Here is an 11,733-nt window from a genome sequence, read left to right as displayed (position 1 = left end):
CCCACCAGCGTGGAACGGGGTGACTTCATTTTTGGGGAAAACCAGTCGTGTCTGGTGGCCATGTGTTCGGTTTTCCGTTCGGCGACTACCCGCTTTCTCCGTGAATTTTGAAAGTCTAATAAACTCAAGGACATCTCCGAAACTCTTACAAACTCTAACAGAAAATACTTTTAGACATTAGTTGACTGGCAAACGTGTGGAAACAATGCAGCCAAAAGTGCCGTTTTATGGTGGGTCCTTGAGTTTATTGAGGGTCTGGCAGGCTGGTGATGGGCCGCTGGATGCTAGGCAGCGTCGGCGGGAATGCAGATGTTCCATGCGACGCAACAGACATCTGGTGTCCGTCTGACCCGCGGTGTGTGACCTGAGCCAGGCAGAGAGTCGCCCGGCGTAACAATTAGCTTCATTTCATTCCATTTCCCCGAAAAATCGCTTAGAAGGAATTCTCGTGTTAAGCAGCGCCAAAGAGACCTTCGGGGCACTTCATTTTGCTTTTGGTTGAAACGGTTCATTTGTACTGAAAGGTATTTTTCCAAATGTCTAATAACTTTCGCTGGCCGGCGGAAACGGTTCGGTATAAATATTTTTTTCTTCTTTTTTAATTAATTAAATTAAAATTTTACAATTTGTCCAGTAGGACATTTGGTAAAATATTATAGCTTAGTGGTATAATTATATAACATGTGGATGGTTACCCCCAGCGGGCTTCCACCCCCAGCGGGGTTCCATCTTCCAAGTTGTTTATTTTATTTCTATTGTGAGGTCTGCGGGATGCTTCTTCTTCAGTCTTCTTTCTATTATGGTTTTATTCGTTTCAGCAACCATCTGGTTTGGGTGTGTTACAAGTCTTTCTTTATACTTTTTTGCATATCTAGCGATTTCCTCCTTAACTGTTGGAATTTTTAAATCTTTTCGTAAATCTTCATTTCTGACGTAGCATGGAGACTATTGTCTTTAAAGTTTTTGCTTCCTCTGTTTCTATTTTATTTATGTGACTCATTGCTGCCGTCCCCCATAGTGGGACTCCATATGTCCAGATTGGTTTGATTATTGTTTTGTATAAATTTAGTTCATTCATTATGCTTAATTTAGATTTTCTATTGGTTAACCAGTACATCTGCTTCCTTTCTTCACGTATTCTGTTTATTATTGATTTTATGTGATGCTTCCATGTAAGGTGTGTGTCTAAATGTATTCCTAGATATTTGATTTGCTTTGTTTGTGCTATGCGGGCGCCGTTCAGTTGGATATCTGGTGTTTTTTCTTTTCTAAGTGTAAATGTTATGTGATTGCACTTACTAGTGTTCGTTTTTATTTGTTTGTTTTGCAGCCACTTTTCAATTTTTGTAATGTGTTGTTGTAGTAGTGCGACAGCCGTTTCTGAATTTGCGTGCCTCACTAGTATGGCCGTATCGTCCGCGAACCTTAGTATTTTGAGTACGATAAGCTGACTGTGAATAGTAATTTCTCGACAGAAGAAGTCTGAATATATTTTATTACGAACAGCGAGCGAGGGCTAATATATAACTGTTAGGTAGATGATACATTTACACTGTACATGTGAATGTGTTTGTAAGCGTCAGAGGGTGTCCAGGTCTCAGTTGAGACAAAAGACGATTGGATGCTGTTAAAAGAATCTAGAAGAATCGGTTGACAACAAGCATGCGTGTAAGAAGGTTATCGAGGTCTTCAGAGTGTAATATATATATAGAGCTGTTGTGTGTGAAATAAAGTAAACTATTTGTATGAAGTGTAAGTGTTGTCTCTGATGATTGTAGCTGCTGACTGAAGATATAGACGTCGCTATATACTGCTGCTTTCTTCTCATATATGTGCCATGGAAGAAAAATCAGACTACGGGCGCCGGGATTCGAAGCCGGGTCCAGAACGTTCGTATGGGATTCGAACCCAGGTCCCGAACGTTCGTAACCTAAGGCGTTAACCCGGTAGAAGTTAGTGTCGAGTGGCGGTATTTGTTGTCGAGTGCCGCCACATGTATTTCCGAATCCTCTCTATTCCTTAACAATAACTTCATAATCTTGATAACATATGTGAATGATAAGGTTATTGTAGGTGCGTGCCCATTTTTACTACTTGTTATGTGAAGTAGTATTTTGTCCAGTTCTAACTGTCATGTCTGTTCCCTATTTCGACGATGTTGTTGTCACGACCGGCATACTTCAAATCCGACGGACTGACGATAGAGATAAAGATGTGGCGGCACTCGACGACGATGTATATCGCTAAAGTGCCTAATGAACCATCAACATCCCAACAGTCCTTCCATCGAAGGTTCTAGAAGAAAGAGCACGTGGCAACGATCGCGGACGCCTAGCAAATGCATGGAAGGTGGGGATGTTGAGGGATGACAAAAGAAAGTAATTGAATCCGATCAAAAGTAAAATCATAAGAGTCAGTCTTGGAAAGTCACGCCTAGAGTTCGGAAGTAGATTGTGAAGTGTATTGATGTTAGAAAAAAAATAAAGTTTTCTTTTTTTATTTTTACCTTAAATTCCTTTTTTTACTTTGTTATTTTACGTGACATTGTCATATATTTTAACGCTGATTGGTCAAAGAACTACAAGGTTTGTGAACAAACAATTCAGAAACCAATGTGAGCTTTTAGAACTATCTTATTTTAAAAGATATTTTTTCTATCATCATTGTTTATTGCTCAGAGGACTTTTCAATGATAAGTGGTTGTTGCTATCGCATAGTAATCTCTTAACTTTTGTTTGGTGGAGAATGAAAGAAGTTTTTATCATTATAAGGAAAAATATTTATTTTCAGTGAACAGAATTAATATACAAATTAGTAGTAAAGGTTACTATTTTTCTCTATATAATTCTTTTGTTATTTAGCATTACGTAAAGACATGTCGTAGAATTTTTATGCAGAAATGAACTTTAAACACACACTTAAAGATGATGCGTGAACGTTCACAAATATTATTATATTTCAAACATCGAGGAACAAAGAAATCGTCGTGTATGAATTGTTTGTAAATCAAAAACCGTGTGCATATAAATACATACACACTTATTAAACAATGTCATAAATGAATCTACTTAGGAATGGGGCGGATGAAAAGACAAAATGAAACGGATTATAAACCCCATCTTCGTATAATTGTATTTATATTGTTTTTGCTTAAAGGAGAAAAAGGTTACGTTCAAATAGTCAGTACACAAAACACAATATTATCCAGAGCAAAATTATTATACCGCATATTTTGATGATCTGATGTATCCAGTACAATCCGAAAAAACCGAAAATATATGTATTTATATGTCGGAGATGAAAGGAAAGCCGAAGCCTTTCCTTGGAAATTTTGGGAACATCCTTTAGTACTCTAGTCTAGATTTTATCATAGCTGTAATTGTTCGAGATTTGTAATCGCGAGATTGGGTTCGAGGTGACGCTTGGTCGCCGAACGTAGCTACGGTCACGGGATGGACGTTTTGCCTAACGGAGGTCTGGAGTGGTTGTATGGGTTTTCCGAGAAATGTGGTTGTGGTGGCATGCGGCCTCGGGAGCGGGCCTAGCCGCGTGTGATGTTGCCTCGGAGGTGCCGATACAATGGGACATACATTGTATTAATAATCAAACTCCAGGCAGAAACTGCCTAGCAACGGCGTTTGGAACTTTCTCGATGCTTCCAACGAGTGTGTATTAAACTTCGGACAGAGACTACCTAGCAACGGGCGTTTGGAACCTTCTCGATGCTTCCAAACGAGTATAGAAAACAAATGCAATCGTACAGCGAGAAAAATCTCCACGAGGCTGGCATTCATGCCATTGCCTTGGAGAGTGACACATCGAGCATTTTCAACAATCGTATTTTGCGCCTAAAATTAGTTAAAAGAGTTATTCCGTTGACCGTGGATTCGTTTGAACCCAAAAACATTGTTAATAGTGTTCATTAAACTTATTATTCGTAAATCATATTATTCATTAAACTCACTATTCGTTAAACTTATTATTCATTAGACTTATTATATGTTAAGCTTTGTGATAGTCTTGTATATACGTGTAAATATAATCTCGGCTTTGTGAAACGCAAAGAGTTGTTACGCGCCCAAAATTCCAATCTTAACCCGACATATATTAGTTCCTATTTTTGTATTCGAGGATACTGTTATACGCACCTTGATAATCGTTGTCGGGCTAGTGAGTTAAAGTCTTGTTTCAGAAAAAATTTCTTAATTCCCACCTGATAAATTCCAACATACTTCTCCCAACCCATATTTCGTAAATCTAGTTTGTCGTCTAGTCTGTCGTTCAACATTTTCATTTTCCTCGCTAAGTCGCAACAGATATCTCTTTGGAAAGTCCATTCATGCGTGGCGAAATATGCTGAACAGCTTATTGCCATTTTTCAGAAGTTTCATCATTCTGAAATATCATTTTTAATTATCATTATAGATGAAGTCAGAGATTATCCCAAAAACATTGTTCTCGTTGTTTGAGAATCGATAGAATACTCACATTGGTTTACTACCTCGGAGTCTTAAAAAGACATCTATGACAAACGCAGGCAAAACATGCGGAATTACACTTAGAACGTTGTAAATATGTTTATTAGCTATAACTGGACAACCTGAATGCCATAGCGTATCGTTCAGTGGAGTTTCTATGCTACAATTTACCATAGCATCTTTCATCTGACCCCATTTTGTCAATTAAAGCAGTTAATTAATTTGTGCAATTAATCGAATTACGCTTAATGTAAAGTTTACTATCCGAGTAGTTCAGGAAATATTATGCAATTTAAATAAATATTATATTACATCACTATGTTTCTAATTTAACGTCTTGAGAACAAAAGTGGACTTTTGTATTTTACGTTCGTTTGCGCTTTCATTGTACACGTTAATTAAATAAATAGAAACTTTTAGATCAATCGGGTTGCATTGATTGAAAAAAATTCGCAATAAACGTTACTTAAATGACTATATGTTACTCATGCAGTTGTAAACCTTAACTTCATGATCATGATGTAGCGTGACATGTCATGCAGTAAATATTATCGTGTCGACTACGAAATCGACAGACATTATATTCAATCTTGTATCGCTCCTACCCTGTGCCGCTGTTGCCCATCCTCTGCTGATTAGCAGAAAGGTACTTGTTGGCATTAGATTATTTGAGAAATTATTTGTGATTTCCGATTAGCAGAAATGTAGCACTAAATAGATAGGAATGAATGCTCGTAACTGTGAGCAACAACAAGTTTAAACTATAATAATGATGATCTAGTGGAAATCCTCTCATTTAGCTTCCCACAAACCAACAGATTAACTCCACTTTTAGGAAACGTAAGGAGTATCGAACAAGTCCTACTGGGAAAGGTCAATGAAAATACCTGTAAAAGTAGAAATATTCTGTATCCAACCAAGACATGATTCTTCCAAAGAGGCGCCAATTATGCTTGGCCGAACTATCGCAACTGGCAGATCTTTGCACTTGCTTCATACAACTTGCTCTGCCAAATTCTTACTGAATGTGTATGTGTTTGGTTAAGCTTTTAAAATATTTTTTTCTATTGCGTTGATCAACGTTTTGTCGAATGTCACACATGTCGATCACCTCTGAAGGTTTCAAATTCGTGCTGCAAAATCAACGATAAGTGAACATATTCTTCACGCTACAATGATAAATATAATATTCGCAAACGTCGGAACAGCGTCTGCGTATAAATTATCCTTGCTTATAAATAAACTTTTCCTCTAATCTGATGTAGATTCGCATTACTATAAGCTGTGTTAACGTGGAGGAAGATAACTGAATGACTTAGATCGTTTCAAAGTTCGATAACATAAAAAGTACCTTTCGTATTCACATTAACGACCACATGTAAGGGCTCGTTGAATTTCACACTGGCCGCGACGTGAAACATTTTGTTTTCTTTCTCTAACAGTAGATTTCTATGTTCCTGCGAAAGACCCAAATCTGGCAGATTTCACATCACTTTTCAGGGGATAAACTCTATAGAAAACTGAAGGATACTTTGCTTTCATGACATCGTAAAAATATACAGCGCAACGAATATTACTCTATTACTAAGTTACTATTACTATTAACAAGATTATTGCCAATACTATCCTCTACAGTTCGCTGTTGAGCGCCGAAGAGTGCAGACGTGTCTCTAGTGCTCGGTGAAGTCCGAAAACAACACGTGTCGCCCAACCGTCGAAAGTGAACACAGCCAAGTGTTTCCTACCCTTTAGGGAGAAGAAAATCCCACGCACCTAACCCCAACCCGAATACTAGCCTCATAGCCTCACGACTAGTTATTCATTCCGAATTAACTAGCTCGATGATGGCCCAGCAATCGCGACCAGGCTCTCCGGAGCAGACTCGCAACTACCCCGCGCTACCTTCCCCGTGGCAGGAGTGTAGCAGAACTCTCAGCACCAACGATGCTAATATTACGAAGAAACGGAAAATAGAAACAGCAAAACCATACACAATCGACACCCGGAACGAACAATCAACGATACAAATAAACACCCACAATAGGTACGCCGTACTACAATCCACTAACGACGCCACGGAAATCGCAGACCCGCCGCCAAACCAACAATCACAGAGAATGTCCCCTCCCCCACCAATATTTGTGGACGACGTCATCGACATACAGACAATGATCAAGTCCTTAGAGAGTGACACCTCCAAGGAGGACTACAACCTAAAGATAAATAACAATAAAGTAAACATACTGCCGAGGAATCCAGAAGCTTATAGAAAACTCACCAAGATACTTAGGACCCTGAACGCCAACTTCCACACCTACCAACTCAAACAGGAAAGGCCTTTCCGGATGGTCCTGCGTAACATCCACCACTCAGCAGACATAGACGAACTCAAATACGAACTCCCAAAACTCGGCCACGAAGTCATCAACGTAAGTAATATAAGGCATAGAGTCTCGAAAGATCCGTTATCCTTATTTTTCATAGACATAAAACAAAGGCCTAACAATAAGGAAATTTACAACATCAGTCGCCTAATGAACGCGATAGTAAAATTCGAACCACCGCTTGTGAAAAAAGAAATAGTGCAACGCAAAAGGTGCCAAAGATACGGTCATACGCAGAAATACTGCAACCATACTTTCCGCTGCGTTAAATGTGCAGGCACACACTCCACTGACCAGTGCGCTAAATCACCGGAAACCCCAGCGAAATGCATCCACTGTCAAGGTGACCATCCGGCCAACTATAAAGGCTGCTCAGCCTATAAAACCTTATACACAAACACGTGCCCTAAACTCAGAGCAAAAGAGGTACCAACCAAACACCCAGCCCGCCGAAATTCACGACTACCCCAATTCCCTCAACCAACCAAATATCAAGTCCTACTAAATACATCACTACCTCAACCTCCTATGCTCAAGCAGTACAAGGCATCCAAAATAACCCGAATAGCCAAAGGGATGTTTCCAAAAAAAAGTGTCCCCAATTCTCCTAACACAGACAACTCCTCTAGGCTTGAAAAGCTAATAGAGAAACAATCGGAGCAAATAAATAATTTGCTATCGCTACTAACACTTATCATGGATAAATTAGTACGCCCCGACGCAAAATAAAACCAAGACGCATAGCTCTTTGGAACGCCAACGGTCTAGCGCAACAGAAAATTGAACTACAACTCTTCCTAAAACACCAGCAAATCGACGTAATGCTCGTATTGGAAACCCACTTCACCGACAAAAACTACTTGAAAATAAATGGTTACAAATTCTACCATACCAAACACCCCAGCGGAAAGACCCACGGTGGCAAATGGTTACAAATTCTACCACACCCAACACCCCAGCGGAAAGGCCCACGGTGGCACCGGAATCATAATCAAAGCAAGTATTAAGCACTACGAACTTCCATCATTCCAGAAAGACTACCTCCAAGCAACAAACGTAGCAGTAGAAGACTGTCATGGTACAATCACCACCTAAGCAGTATTCTGCCCTCCCAGATACTCCATCGCCAAAGAAGACTTTGATAACTTCCTGGACACCCTGGGCAATAGATTCATAGCTGGAGGAGATTATAACGCCAAGCACACCCAATGGGGCACTTTGATAACTTCCTGGACACCCTGGGCAATAGATTCATAGCTGGAGGAGACTATAACGCAAAACATAGCCAATGGGGCAGCAGACTGGTTACAGTAACAGGCAAAAACCTCTTAAACAGCATAATAACCAACAACCTCAACTACCTCACCACGTACGAACCCACATACTGGCCCACCGATACTAACAAAATACCCGACCTTCTGGACTTCTTCGTAACTGAAAATATCTCATCAAGACACGTCCACATCAACTCCTCGGCTGATCTCTCCTCTGATCATTCCCCCGTGATAGCAACAGTCAGTTCAGCAATCATCGAGAATACACCTCCATTCACAACCAACACACCAACTGGCAGCTCTTTAGAGAAGTCTTTACACACTCAACTTCAGCCTTAACTGCACTAAAAACTAAGAAAGAAATCGAAGCAGCCACGAAATACTTAAACACGAGCATAATAAACGCCATCCGCCTCTCCACACCGACAAAGACGTCCATCAGCAAACAAGAATATCCCCAATACATACAAAAAAAATAGCAGAAAAACGCAGACTAAGAAGAGTATGGCAGACCCACAGAACACCGGATGACAAACGCAAACTAAACAACGCAACTAGAAAGCTATCCAAAACCATAAAAAATTACAAAAACGACTGTTTATGCGAAAACAGCTCAAAATATCCCAAAAATATCTCGCCAGTTTATCCCCCACAACCGACTCCAACTACTCGCTATGGAAGGCCTCCAGGAAACTCACACGTCCCCCACAAATAATCCCCCCAATCCGCCGTCCGCAAGGTGGATGGGCGCGTAGCCCTATAGAAAAAGCCGACCTGTTTGCCAAATACTAGTCTAAAGTATTCAAACCCCACTTCTCCAAAGCTGCCGCGGACGTTACTGAATTCCTGCAGACTCCCTTCCAAATGTCGCCTCCTACCGAACCCTTCACTTCTGCAGAGACTATAGAAGCAATCAGTCGCCTAAATCCCAGGAAAGCAGCAGGGCACGACCTAATAAGCAATAAAGCAATCAAGGAACTTCCCATAAAAGGGATCGCACTCATCACATCGATCTTTAATGCTATCCTTCGCCTTGAACACTATCCTAAGGCCTGGAAAATCTCACTGATCACCCTCATCCCTAAACACTGTAAACCGATATAGGAAACCAGCTCCTATCGCCCAATCAGCCTTTTATCTACCCTGTCTAAACTATTCGAGAAGATGCTCACGAATCGATTCCTTCCACTCCTAGAGGACTTGAAAACATTCCCAGATCACCAATTCGGCTTCTGAAAACAACATTCAACAGTAGAGCAAATCCATCGCATAACCCATACGATCAGCCAAACTCTCGAAAAGAAAAAATATTGCTCAGCGGTGTTCCTAGACATCCAACAGGCATTCGACAAAGTATGGCGTGAAGGGCTACTTTACAAGCTTAAAAAAATCTTACCCGACCCCTACTACTCCATCCTAAAATCCTACCTAACCAATAGAAAATTCATGGTTAAATGCCTAGGCGCCACTTCCGCAACATTCCCAATAGAATCCGGCATACCCCAAGGTAGTGTCCTCGGACCCCTACTGTATTCCATCTACGCTGCCGACCTACCTATACCAAACGAGATAACAATAGCGACATTTGTTGACGACACAGCGCTATTAACTACCCACGCAGACACGGCAATTGCCTCATCCACCCTCCAGCGATGTCTCGACTCCATGGAAAAGTGGTTTCATAAATGGGGCTTCATAATTAACGAAATAAAATCCTCACACGTAACCTTCACGCTCCGAAAACAGACCTGCCCCCAGATCACCATCAACAACACAATAATTCCTAGCAAGGACTCAGTCAGATACCTAGGCATGACTCTGGACAAGAGACTAACTTGGAAAAAATACATCTGAGATAATATGAAGCAACTAAAGGACAAACTAAAAAAATTCTATTGGCTCACGGGCCGACGCTCCAAACTAAACATACGGAATAAAATTACTCTCTACAAGACCGTGATGAAACCTGTGTGGACCAACGGAATCCAACTATGGGGAACAGCAAGTAACTCCAACATTGAAATGCTGCAACGCTTCCAATCCAAAACGCTAAGATTCCTAATTGACGTACCTTGGTATGTAACCAATGAAACTACACACCGCGATCTCAAGATACCACCGTCAAAGTGGAAATAGCAAAATATAGCGACAGATATAGCAAAAGCATCAAGAAACACCGAAACTCCCTAATAACTGGGCTACTTGATACGACTGACCAGATTCGCAGGCTGAAGAGGCACCAGCCGCTAGACCTAAACGCTAGATTCAATTAGCTATCTAAATTTAAGTAATATTCACTTATTGATAACACTTACTTGTAAATTATACTTACCTATAATAAGTACTAAAAATTACTGAAAATTCTCAACGCGAGAATTGATTGTAATTTTAATAAATAAGTAAAAAAAAAAAAAATACTATCCTCTTTTATTTCCATACGACAGTGTTACGTCGCGTGAAATGGTTCGTGCGACGTCCTTGATTGTCAAGGCCCAAGCCCCCCGTTTTTTCGACCAATCGCGGGAAGACGTACTCGCGAGGAGAGACGTCAACGGGAGTCGTAAATTCCTGTTACGATTATAGCAATCGACACCACGAGTTGGTCGATCCCCTGATTTCTGTTAAGATAATAAGGGTGATTGGGTTAGTATAACACTGTGATTCACAGAATTATAAGGTTTATTTTCAACACTTAAGTTACACTGTTGAGTAGATATAATTCCTAGATGACAACTTGTCGCCCGAAGGTAAGATAGATATGCACGCTAGAGCAAGGCTCTTTTAATTGAACTTCGTATGTTAGTGGACGTAGCACTAGAGGATGCTTAATAGAGAAAGTGATTGTTCGTACTTAGACTTAGACGTTAGAATTATACTTAGTTGCTGACTTTTCCAGCGGTGTAGGAGAAGTTTGACTTGACTCTCCTGAGGTCGTCGGAGCAGTAAGGTACAGTGACGATGCTGTGTCGTAGAAAAGCTAATGATGGGTGTGTCTAGCGCACGGGACCATCGGATTTGTTCGTGACGATTTTGGCTAAGAGAGTGAGGGAAATAGGCTTCGCTGTTAATTGGTTAAACGAAGGTTGGTGGACTAGGAAGGGTCCTAGCTGCCCTCGATAGAAAGTTGTTATTAGGAAGCATCGTACGCGGGAAAACCCAACTTTCCCTTGTTAAGCCGTAGTAAACAATAGTCTTTAGAAGGTGATTTAGAAAAGATATTTATTCGTTCTGCAGGACCTTAGCAAGCAAATTAATGGGACTTATGACGGGTTCTGACTTGTTCTCTCTAGACTTGTTCTCGGGACTATAGAACAGTCACTTACATGCAGTCTATATCGAATCTTAATCACGTCATCATGAACTTGTTGTCACATCAACAGAACAGTCAAATCTCAGTTAATTTAAGTCAAGAACCAGTCAAAAGCCAGTGAAAGGAACATCAAGAGTCAGAAGTCCAGCAAGAACCTACAACCTACAAGTTGAACACATACATCATCATCACCAACACGAAAACAATCTCAGGTCGTACTCGTTCGTAATTGTCACATTACATACTCACTCTTGTATAACACTGAAGTTGTTGGAGCATTCAAATAT

At 40.5% G+C, this 11,733-nt stretch overlaps 1 pseudogene; it reads right to left on the bottom strand.

The window, feature by feature from the left end:
- Positions 1–2,770: 2,770 nt before the first annotated feature.
- Positions 2,771–4,664, bottom strand: LOC105680686 (annotated as a pseudogene).
- Between the last annotated feature and the right edge of the window lie 7,069 nt (positions 4,665–11,733).

This window comes from Bombus impatiens, unplaced genomic scaffold, assembly GCF_000188095.3.
Source record: "Bombus impatiens unplaced genomic scaffold, BIMP_2.2 scf_0313, whole genome shotgun sequence".
NCBI classification, from domain to species: domain Eukaryota; kingdom Metazoa; phylum Arthropoda; class Insecta; order Hymenoptera; family Apidae; genus Bombus; species Bombus impatiens.
This window is presented reverse-complemented; position numbering and strand designations above follow the sequence as displayed.